This window comes from Lissotriton helveticus, chromosome 9, assembly GCF_964261635.1.
Source record: "Lissotriton helveticus chromosome 9, aLisHel1.1, whole genome shotgun sequence".
NCBI classification, from domain to species: domain Eukaryota; kingdom Metazoa; phylum Chordata; class Amphibia; order Caudata; family Salamandridae; genus Lissotriton; species Lissotriton helveticus.
The window spans coordinates 634,448,743-634,461,402 of NC_136070.1; positions in this window are offsets into that span (position 1 = coordinate 634,448,743).

A 12,660-nucleotide genomic window follows, 5' to 3' on the forward strand; every position below is an offset into this window, starting at 1 on the left:
ACCGGTTTCTGGCATTGCAGCCGTCTTCGGCCCGGCTTGCTTGAATCCTGATGGTGCAGTGAGCAAGGGACTCACATCTGAGTATACCCTTCCACACTTGTGGTGGCCAAAATGATTCATAACAGGGGGTGGTGATGGACAGAGTATCTGAATTAAGCAGAACACTCCTACCCAGTCAAAAGATCAGGGCTTGATCCATCACCCTTTTTTTAGCTCACTGCACCATCCCAGTTCGGAACCTGGCTACATGCAAATTAGTCTGGCCCTGGCCCAGTGCATCATGGGAACAGGGCAGACCAAACTACCAAGCCAATTCTTCACTGGAAAGGAAACAAGCTTCCGGGGACCGGTTTCTGGCATTGCAGCCGTCTTCGGCCCGGCTTGCTTGAATCCTGATGGTGCAGTGAGCAAGGGACTCACATCTGAGTACACCCTTCCACACTTGTGGTGGCCAAAACGATTCATAACAGGGGGTGGTGATGGACAGAGTATCTGAATTAAGCAGAACACTCCTACCCAGTCAAAAGATCAGGGCTTGATCCATCACCGTTTTTTAGCTCACTGCACCATCCCAGTTCAGAACCTGGCTACATGCAAATTAGTCTGGCCCTGGCCCAGTGCATCATGGGAACAGGGCAGACCAAACTACCAAGCCAATTCTTTACTGGAAAGGAAACAAGCTTCCGGGGACCGGTTTCTGGCATTGCAGCCGTCTTCGGCCCGGCTTGCTTGAATCCTGATGGTGCAGTGAGCAAGGGACTCACATCTGAGTATACCCTTCTACACTTGTGGTGGCCAAAACGATTCATAACAGGGGGTGGTGATGGACAGAGTATCTGAATTAAGCAGAACACTCCTACCCAGTCAAAAGATCAGGGCTTGATCCATCACCGTTTTTTAGTTCACTGCACCATCCCAGTTCAGAACCTGGCTACATGCAAATTAGTCTGGCCCTGGCCCAGTGCATCATGGGAACAGGGCAGACCAAACTACCAAGCCAATTCTTCACTGGAAAGGAAACAAGCTTCCGGGGACCGGTTTCTGGCATTGCAGCCGTCTTCGGCCCGGCTTGCTTGAATCCTGATGGTGCAGTGAGCAAGGGACTCACATCTGAGTATACCCTTCCACACTTGTGGTGCCAAAACGATTCATAACAGGGGGTGGTGATGGACAGAGTATCTGAATTAAGCAGAACACTCCTACCCAGTCAAAAGATCAGGGCTTGATCCATCACCGTTTTTTAGCTCACTGCACCATCCCAGTTCGGAACCTGGCTACATGCAAATTAGTCTGGCCCTGGCCCAGTGCATCATGGGAACAGGGCAGACCAAACTACCAAGCCAATTCTTCACTGGAAAGGAAACAAGCTTCCGGGGACCGGTTTCTGGCATTGCAGCCGTCTTCGGCCCGGCTTGCTTGAATCCTGATGGTGCAGTGAGCAAGGGACTCACATCTGAGTATACCCTTCCACACTTGTGGTGGCCAAAACGATTCATAACAGGGGGTGGTGATGGACAGAGTATCTGAATTAAGCAGAACACTCCTACCCAGTCAAAAGATCAGGGCTTGATCCATCACCGTTTTTTAGCTCACTGCACCATCCCAGTTCAGAACCTGGCTACATGCAAATTAGTCTGACCCTGTCCCAGTGCATCATGGGAACAGGGCAGACCAAACTTCCAAGCCAATTCTTCACTGGAAAGGAAACAAGCTTCCGGGGACCGGTTTCTGGCATTGCAGCCGTCTTCGGCCCGGCTTGCTTGAATCCTGATGGTGCAGTGAGCAAGGGACTCACATCTGAGTATACCCTTCCACACTTGTGGTGGCCAAAACGATTCATAACAGGGGGTGGTGATGGACAGAGTATCTGAATTAAGCAGAACACTCCTACCCAGTCAAAAGATCAGGGCTTGATCCATCACCGTTTTTTAGCTCACTGCACCATCCCAGTTCAGAACCTGGCTACATGCAAATTAGTCTGGCCCTGGCCCAGTGCATCATGAGAACAGGGCAGACCAAACTACCAAGCCAATTCTTCACTGGAAAGGAAACAAGCTTCCGGGGACCGGTTTCTGGCATTGCAGCCGTCTTCGGCCCGGCTTGCTTGAATCCTGATGGTGCAGTGAGCAAGGGACTCACATCTGAGTATACCCTTCCACACTTGTGGTGGCCAAAACGATTCATAACAGGGGGTGGTGATGGACAGAGTATCTGAATTAAGCAGAACACTCCTACCCAGTCAAAAGATCAGGGCTTGATCCATCACCGTTTTTTAGCTCACTGCACCATCCCAGTTCAGAACCTGGCTACATGCAAATTAGTCTGGCCCTGGCCCAGTGCATCATGGGAACAGGGCAGACCAAACTACCAAGCCAATTCTTCACTGGAAAGGAAACAAGCTTCCGGGGACCAGTTTCTGGCATTGCAGCCGTCTTCGGCCCGGCTTGCTTGAATCCTGATGGTGCAGTGAGCAAGGGACTCACATCTGAGTATACCCTTCCACACATGTGGTGGCCAAAACGATTCATAACAGGGGGTGGTGATGGACAGAGTATCTGAATTAAGGAGAACACTCCTACCCAGTCAAAAGATAAGGGCTTGATCCATCACCGTTTTTTTAGCTCACTGCACCATCCCAGTTCAGAACCTGGCTACATGCAAATTAGTCTGGCCCTGGCCCAGTGCATCATGGGAATAGGGCAGACCAAACTACCAAGCCAATTCTTCACTGGAAAGGAAACAAGCTTCCGGGGACCGGTTTCTGGCATTGCAGCCTTCTTCGGGCCGGTTTGCTTGAATCCTGATGGTGCAGTGAGCAAGGGACTCACATCTGAGTATACCCTTCCACACTTGTGGTGGCCAAAACGATTCATAACAGGGGGTGGTGATGGACAGAGTATCTGAATTAAGCAGAACACTCCTACCCAGTCAATAGATCAGGGCTTGATCCATCACCGTTTTTTAGCTCACTGCACCATCCCAGTTCAGAACCTGGCTACATGCAAATTAGTCTGGCCCTGGCCCAGTGCATTATGGGAACAGGGCAGACCAAACTACCAAGCCAATTCTTTACTGGAAAGGAAACAAGCTTCCGGGGACCGGTTTCTGGCATTGCAGCCGTCTTCGGCCCGGCTTGCTTGAATCCTGATGGTGCAGTGAGCAAGGGACTCACATCTGAGTATACCCTTCTACACTTGTGGTGGCCAAAACGATTCATAACAGGGGGTGGTGATGGACAGAGTATCTGAATTAAGCAGAACACTCCTACCCAGTCAAAAGATCAGGGCTTGATCCATCACCGTTTTTTAGTTCACTGCACCATCCCAGTTCAGAACCTGGCTACATGCAAATTAGTCTGGCCCTGGCCCAGTGCATCATGGGAACAGGGCAGACCAAACTACCAAGCCAATTCTTCACTGGAAAGGAAACAAGCTTCCGGGGACCGGTTTCTGGCATTGCAGCCGTCTTCGGCCCGGCTTGCTTGAATCCTGATGGTGCAGTGAGCAAGGGACTCACATCTGAGTATACCCTTCCACACTTGTGGTGCCAAAACGATTCATAACAGGGGGTGGTGATGGACAGAGTATCTGAATTAAGCAGAGCACTCCTACCCAGTCAAAAGATCAGGGCTTGATCCATCACCGTTTTTTAGCTCACTGCACCATCCCAGTTCGGAACCTGGCTACATGCAAATTAGTCTGGCCCTGGCCCAGTGCATCATGGGAACAGGGCAGACCAAACTACCAAGCCAATTCTTCACTGGAAAGGAAACAAGCTTCCGGGGACCGGTTTCTGGCATTGCAGCCGTCTTTGGCCCGGCTTGCTTGAATCCTGATGGTGCAGTGAGCAAGGGACTCACATCTGAGTATACCCTTCCACACTTGTGGTGGCCAAAACGATTCATAACAGGGGGTGGTGATGGACAGAGTATCTGAATTAAGCAGAACACTCCTACCCAGTCAAAAGATCAGGGCTTGATCCATCACCGTTTTTTAGCTCACTGCACCATCCCAGTTCAGAACCTGGCTACATGCAAATTAGTCTGGCCCTGGCCCAGTGCATCATGGGAACAGGGCAGACCAAACTTCCAAGCCAATTCTTCACTGGAAAGGAAACAAGCTTCCGGGGACCGGTTTCTGGCATTGCAGCCGTCTTCGGCCCGGCTTGCTTGAATCCTGATGGTGCAGTGAGCAAGGGACTCACATCTGAGTATACCCTTCCACACTTGTGGTGGCCAAAACGATTCATAACAGGGGGTGGTGATGGACAGAGTATCTGAATTAAGCAGAACACTCCTACCCAGTCAAAAGATCAGGGCTTGATCCATCACCGTTTTTTAGCTCACTGCACCATCCCAGTTCAGAACCTGGCTACATGCAAATTAGTCTGGCCCTGGCCCAGTGCATCATGAGAACAGGGCAGACCAAACTACCAAGCCAATTCTTCACTGGAAAGGAAACAAGCTTCCGGGGACCGGTTTCTGGCATTGCAGCCGTCTTCGGCCCGGCTTGCTTGAATCCTGATGGTGCAGTGAGCAAGGGACTCACATCTGAGTATACCCTTCCACACTTGTGGTGGCCAAAACGATTCATAACAGGGGGTGGTGATGGACAGAGTATCTGAATTAAGCAGAACACTCCTACCCAGTCAAAAGATCAGGGCTTGATCCATCACCGTTTTTTAGCTCACTGCACCATCCCAGTTCAGAACCTGGCTACATGCAAATTAGTCTGGCCCTGGCCCAGTGCATCATGGGAACAGGGCAGACCAAACTACCAAGCCAATTCTTCACTGGAAAGGAAACAAGCTTCCGGGGACCAGTTTCTGGCATTGCAGCCGTCTTCGGCCCGGCTTGCTTGAATCCTGATGGTGCAGTGAGCAAGGGACTCACATCTGAGTATACCCTTCCACACATGTGGTGGCCAAAACGATTCATAACAGGGGGTGGTGATGGACAGAGTATCTGAATTAAGGAGAACACTCCTACCCAGTCAAAAGATAAGGGCTTGATCCATCACCGTTTTTTTAGCTCACTGCACCATCCCAGTTCAGAACCTGGCTACATGCAAATTAGTCTGGCCCTGGCCCAGTGCATCATGGGAACAGGGCAGACCAAACTACCAAGCCAATTCTTCACTGGAAAGGAAACAAGCTTCCGGGGACCGGTTTCTGGCATTGCAGCCTTCTTCGGGCCGGTTTGCTTGAATCCTGATGGTGCAGTGAGCAAGGGACTCACATCTGAGTATACCCTTCCACACTTGTGGTGGCCAAAACGATTCATAACAGGGGGTGGTGATGGACAGAGTATTTGAATTAAGCAGAACACTCCTACCCAGTCAAAAGATCAGGGCTTGATCCATCACCGTTTTTTAGCTCACTGCACCATCCCAGTTCAGAACCTGGCTACATGCAAATTAGTCTGGCCCTGGCCCAGTGCATCATGGGAACAGGGCAGACCAAACTACCAAGACAATTCTTCACTGGAAAGGAAACAAGCTTCCGGGGACTACCAAACTACCAAGCCAATTCTTCACTGGAAAGGAGACAAGCTTCCGGGGATCGGTTTCTGGCATTTCAGCCGTCGTCGGCCCGGCCTGCTTGAATCCTAGTGATGCAGTGAGCAAGGGTCTCATGTCTGAGCATACCCTGCCACACCTGTAGTGGCCAAAAACGATTCAGAAAAGGGGGTGGTGATGGACAGAATATCTGAATTAATCAAACACTCACACCCAGTCAAAAGATCTGGGTTTGATCCATCACCGTTCTTTAGCCCACTCTGCCACCCCAGTTCAGACATGGGTATATGCAAATCAGTCTGACCCTGTGCCTCATGGGAACAGTCCAGCCCGAACTGCCAAGCCATGCCTTCCCTGGACCGGAAACAAGCTTTCGAGGACCCGTTTCTGGCATTACAGCCGTCTTCAGCCCGGCTTGCTTGAATCCAGTGGCAAAGTGAGCAAGGGACTCACGTCTGAGCATACCCTGCCACACTTATGGCGGTCAAAAGCGGTAAAAAAGGGGGTGGTGATGGACGGAGCATCTGAACCAATCAAACACTCACACCCAGTCAAAAGAGCTGGGTTTGACCCATCACCGTTCTTTAGCCCACTCTGCCACCCCAGTTCAGACATGGCTATATGCAAATCAGTCTGACCCTGTGCCTCATGGGAACAGTCCAGCCCGAACTGCCAAGCCATGCCTTCCCTGGACCGGAAACAAGCTTCCGAGGACCGGTTTCTGGCATTACAGCCGTCTTCAACCCGGCTTGCTTGAATCCAGTGGCAAAGTGAGCAAGGGAACAGGGCCAGACTGATTTGCATATGGCCATGTCTGATCTGGGGTGGCTGAGTGGGCTAAAGAATGGTGATGGATTAAACCCAGATCAGTTGACTGGGGGTGAGTGTTTGATTTGCTCAAACGCTCCGTCCATCATCCCCTTTTGTATCGCTTCATTCGCCCTAAGTGTGGCAGGGTATGCTCAGACGTGAGTCCCTTGCTCACTTGTCCACTGGATTCAATAAAGCCTGGCTGATGAGAATTATGAATCCGAAACCGGTCCCAGGATGCTTGTTTCCGGTCCAGGGAAGACATGGCTTGGCAATTCGGGCTGGACTGTTTCCATGAGGCACAGGGTTAGACTGGTTGTATATGGCCATGTCTGAACTGGGGTGGCTGAGTGGGCTAAAGAATGGTGATGGATTAAACCCAGATCACTTGACTGGGGGTGAGTGTTTGATTTGCTCTAACGCTCCGTCCATCATACCCTTTTGTATCGCTATATCCCTCGTGAAGTAAAAAATGAAGGTGGTTCCTCTCTGTGCCCCATCTCATTCGAAAGAGGGGAAGTTCCTTAAGCCCCTGGTTGATCTGCAGTAGAATGCAGAAGGGATGTGCATGACAGCATGGACATCAGCAAGTTCTTAGTCAAGAAGAGCACAGGTGACAGGAATGCCACCTGAAGTATGGAATCAGTGGAGATGATACTGTCGGGATCCCAAGAAACGCATATCCTCCCCAGGAACATGGGAGCAACGTGGTCTGCTTCTATCCGAGCTGTTAATAGAGCTCGTAAGTCCTTATGTCTAAACAAGAATAGTAGCATGGTTAGGTGTAGGTGATTGGAACTGGCTGAAACAATGAAGTTTGTAGTGTGGATTAAGGACACACCTAGAAATGTAAGAAACCTATTAGATTCTTCTGAAGGGGCACACTTTTACACATTTAATCATAGAAATTGAGTGTAATTACAGGATTGTTCGAATTTTTGCATTAAAAGCTAACAATTACTCCATAAATGAGAAACCATAGGAGCGCTATGTACACATAAGTCAAAATCCTACCATTTTATAAAGTTCAGAAGTTTCCCATCTTAGAATCCAATGGCAGTCAAAGCAGAGCAGCTTTAATACACACAAGTTTCTTTCTCCCTCTCTTTCTCTCGCTCTCTCCCTCTCTCTCTCCATATATATAGGTTTTCGAGAAAGACTATGGAGGCGGTCGAAACACGTCAACCAGTAGCCACAATGAAGCTTACCTTTGCGGGCAAGTTGAACAGTGTATATATGTGGTTATGATAATCATCCTGCAGTTTGCACGTTGTATTAGCCATGACCTGATGTAAGGATGAATCTGTTTATACACTGTTATGTGTGAACAAATCATTTGCTTTTTACGTTTTCTTTTTTTTTATCTGTACTTGGTATTTGGTTTACTTTTAGCTTTTATGACAAGAGCTGTTGAAATAAAGCTTTCATGATGATATATATATATATACTATATACTAACATTTACCTGGAAATACTGAACTCCGGGAGCTGTAGTCGTGGCAGGACTGCAGCGAAGTTGGTATCAATTGACCAGAGGTCAGCGGACTTCCACCAATGAGGGAGAAGCTGGACATTCAAAGGTGGGGGTGGAGTTACACTTGGTATACGGCGGCATTTGAGAAAGGCCGCAAGGCCGAAATGCATCATGCTACGCTGTGCTGAATAAAGAAGCTTCCGACGTTTCCCTTGAGTGGCTTTTTCCTTTTTCCGACAGGATTTGGATGTGATACATGTGTACGCGCTGGCCAGAAGCGCGTTTGAAGGCCCCGCTCCATCAAGTGGCTGGAGTTCTACTGGTCTCCCGCTGCTTGCAGCGTTTCTGCTCATCAAGTTATTGATAAACTCCTAGCCCGCCCCTGAACGCATGCCCAGCAAGGAATCGCTGCTTGACGCAGATTGCCACTTTGACGAGGAGGCAGGTTTAACCCATCCTGTTTCACGTTCCTGTGGACACCCGCGCCCAGAGGCTGGAGCGACAAAAGGGACCGAAGGAAGAACTTTGTTTGTACCAAAACTCGGTATTTTAACACCCCGCACCTTCCAGGAAATTTTCTCCACCAACTAACATTTACCTGGAAATACTGAACTCCGGGAGCTGTAGTCGTGGCAGGACTGCAGCGAAGTTGGTATCAGGTGACCAGAGGTCAGCGGACTTCCGCCAATGAGGGAGAAGCTGGACATTCAAAGGTGGGGGTGGGGTTACACTTGGTATACGGCGGCATTTGAGAAAGGCTACAAGGCCGAAATGCATCATGCTACGCTGTGATGAATAAAGAAGCTTCCGACGTTTCCCTTGAGTGGCCTTTTCCTTTTTCCGACAAGATTTGGATGTGATACATGTGTACGCGCTGGCCAGAAGCGCGTTTGAAGGCCCCGCTCCATCAAGTGGCTGGAGTTCTACTGGTCCCCCGCTGCTTGCAGCGTTTCTGCACATCAAGTTATTGATAAACTCCTGGCCCGCCCCTGAACGCATGCCCAGCAAGGAATCTCTGCTTGATGCAGATCGCCACTTTGACGTGGAGGCAGGTTTAACCCATCCTGTTTCACGTTCCTGTGGACACCCGCGCCCAGAGGCTGGAGTGACAAAAGGGACCGAAGGAAGAACTTTGTTTGTACCAAAACTCGGTATTTTAACACCCCGCACCTTCCAGGAAATTTTCTCCCCCAACTAACATTTACCTGGAAATACTGAACTCCGGGAGCTGTAGTCGTGGCAGGACTGCAGCGAAGTTGGTATCAGGTGACCAGAGGTCAGCGGACTTCCGCCAATGAGGGAGAAGCTGGACATTCAAAGGTGGGGGTGGAGTTACACTTGGTATACGGCGGCATTTGAGAAAGGCCGCAAGGCTGAAATGCATCATGCTACGCTGTGCTGAATAAAGAAGCTTCCGACGTTTCCCTTGAGTTGCCTCTTCCTTTTTCCGACAGGATTTGGATGTGCTACATATATATATATATATATATATATAACACCACATCTCTCCAACGAAGAAATCAGAGGCCAGAGGGGGTTTCAGTGAGGGAACACGCTTTATTCGGATCAACACAGTGGCGGCGAATCCATTTCAGCACATAGCCTTCTTCAGCGCCCTGCCCTGCATGGAGCCCTGCTTCATGTTAGCCCAATTCTGTCGCTTATTGAATGCTGACACGTCCTAAATTCTCCTCCCCCAATGAAAAAATGAATCAGCACACCTGTTGTTCGTTGCGCTGAATGTCCCAACTACATCTCCCAGAATACATCATGTTTATCTATCTGGGTTGGCGGCATGGGGAGCAGTTAAACACATAGATGCGGGCGTGTGGTTTCTTAGCAGTTAGGTGAAGCAAGTGATTCCCCATATGAAGTCCAACATCCACGGCTATCTCACTGAGTCCCCTCGGCCTGCTGCTACCAATAGAAACAAAGCCGCAGTAGAGTAGGGGCCGTCTTCACGACAATAATGCACCCCATTATATCTATACTAATATAATAAAGAGAGAGCCCAACGCTTTGAGGCGGGTAATCTCAGGAACCACAGCAACAATCACAACACCCAATACAGCGTTGGAAAGGGCAGTTACAGCAGAAGGACATAGGCTAGACAGACGCCGACCATATACATTTAAAAGGTAAAAGAACCGTGCCAGCAAAGTAGTCCCTTGTGGGCCTGTCTGCATTGTGCTGTGGGCGTGTGCTGGGGGCGTGACAAACGCTGGGGGCGTGTGGTACGTTCAGCCCTTCATGCCATGTCTCCTATCGTGTGCTGTGGGCGTGTGCTGGGGGCGTGGGCGTGTGTGGGGCGCGGGATTACGGAAAAAAAAACCGAGCGTTGTGCCCAATATTTCATTGTATTTTCTTCCCAGGCTCTGTACATTCCAGCTCCGGGTGTCCACCCTGCTCCCTTTAAATACCCCTGCACCCCATAATCATAACCCACCCTTACTCCTTAAAATACCCCAACACCCTTAAACACTAACCCATCTTAACCCTATAAATATACCCTGTACACCAAAACCCAAACCTATCCCTAAACCCTAAAAATACCCCTGTACCCCAAAACCCAAACCTAGCCCTGAACCCTATAAATACCCCTGTACCTCAAAACCCAAACCTACCCCTGAACCCTAAAAATACCCCTGTACCCCAAATCCCAACCCTAGCCCTGAACCCTAAAATTACCCCTGTACCCCAAAACCCAAACCTACCCCTGAACCCTAAAATACCCCTGTACCCCAAAACCCAAACCTAGCCCCGAACCCTTAAAATACCCCTGTACCCCAAACCCCAAACCTACCCTTGAACCCTAAAAATACCCCTGCACCCCAAACCCCAAACCTAGTCCTGAACCATAAAAATAACCCTGTACCCCAAAACCCAAAACCTACCCCTGAACCCTAAAATACCCCTGTACCCCAAAACCCAAACCTACCCGTTAACCCTAAAAATACCCCTATACCCCAAAACCCAAACCTAGCCCTGAACCCTAAAAATACCCCTGTACCCCAAAACCCATACCTATCCCTAAACCCTAAAAGTACCACTGTACCCCATAACCCAAAACTATATATGAACCCTAAAATACCCAAACACCCCAAAACATATACCACAGTACCCCAAAACATATACCCCTATACCCATACTTACCTTATTCAAACATTTAAAAAAAACATGCTTTTACCATTCATGCAATTATAACGAATTTCGTTGTAAATGTATGCGTGGTAAAAGCATATAAAATGTAATGCCATGCGTTATAATGGCATTGCAGAGTCATGGGACTTTCGTAATGAAAGTATGCGGAGTGATGGTATGCGGAAAGAAAGTTGCGGAATAATGGGTGTTTACCCTCCCCGGTAAGTACATTGGTGGCACGGCGGCCCACATCTCCAGCAACATACTCATATTTTTTCACCACCGATTTGAAAAATGTACATGTCTCTCTCATTGATAGCCAGCACCGACATACACTTTTAGACACACCTCCTGCCACAAGTTCTAGAATTGTGAACTTTAGAGCTGGGGAGCTACGTTCGAATCTCGGCATCAGCTCAACATCCTGTGATTCCAGGCAAATCGCTTTGTCTCCCCGTGCCTACCACAAATGAATGTGTTCTTCTGTAATGTAAATTGTGCTCATGCCATGTTGTCGAGTTCGCGCTATATAATATTGCAAGGAAAAATAAAGTAGGGAAACTCTAGTTCACACACTACTGAAGCGCGCACTCTTAAGTGCATCAGCAGTGCACTGTGAATCGGAGCGTTTCACAGGCCTGTCACAGATAAGAAATGCTATCAAAACGAAATCCTACAAAACAGTATACTACTGGCCGGCAGCAATTCATACCCGAACAACGTCGGGACGGGCTGCTAGTATATATATATATTTATATATATATATATATTACCTACTGGCGGTCGCCTGTAGGTAGTTATGGTTAGGACCTAGGGCCAGATGTAGGTAGCCCTTTACCGGTCGGTAACGGCCGAAAATCGGTATTTTCGGCCGTTACCGACCGGTATTGAGCATTTGGGATGTAGGAGATCGAAAATTGTCCGAATCGGTAAAGTTACCGAATCGGTAAAATACCGAATCGGATAATATACCGAATCGGTAAGTTTACCGAATCACAACGGTTTGCGAATCGGTAAATTTACCGAATCGGTAAAGTTACCGAATCGGTAAAATACCGATTCGGTAAATAAGAAGTGATGAAATTGAATATTGAGATGCAGGTAAGCTCTTAAATACCGAATTTGCTTGAAATTTGGTATTTAAGAGTCGGTATTTACCATGGATTGAAATCAGGTGGTAACCAGGTGCAGCCTATAAAAAAGGACCCAAAATGCAATTCTTCATGCACAATGGCGGCATTTTATGTCATTGCAAGACGGTTACGGCTACAGGAGGAAGGAGAGAGGGAATGGCAGAGAGAGGAGCAGGTCTACAGACAGAGGGTCACCTTGTTCATGCTCACAGAGGCAGAGATACCCCAGCGGTACAGGTTGGCCCCAGACACCATCTTGGACCTCATCAGGGACCTCCAACCACTGTTGGAGCACACTACCCCAAGGGCACACGCTATTCCACCCTACGTGCAGGTGCTGTGCAACCTACACCTGCTTGCGTCTGGGAGCTACCAGAGCGTGGTTGCTGCGGTAGGTGGGGTGACCCAGATCAGCCTGTCAAGGTTTTTCCACAAATTCCTTGATGCCATGTTACAGAGGATGGACCATTACATATCTTTTCCTGCAACCCATGCTGAACTGGTCCAAACAAAATCTGACTTTTACCAGATGGCTCGATTCCCCAATATAATTGGCTGCATAGATGGCACGCACATTCCCATTTGT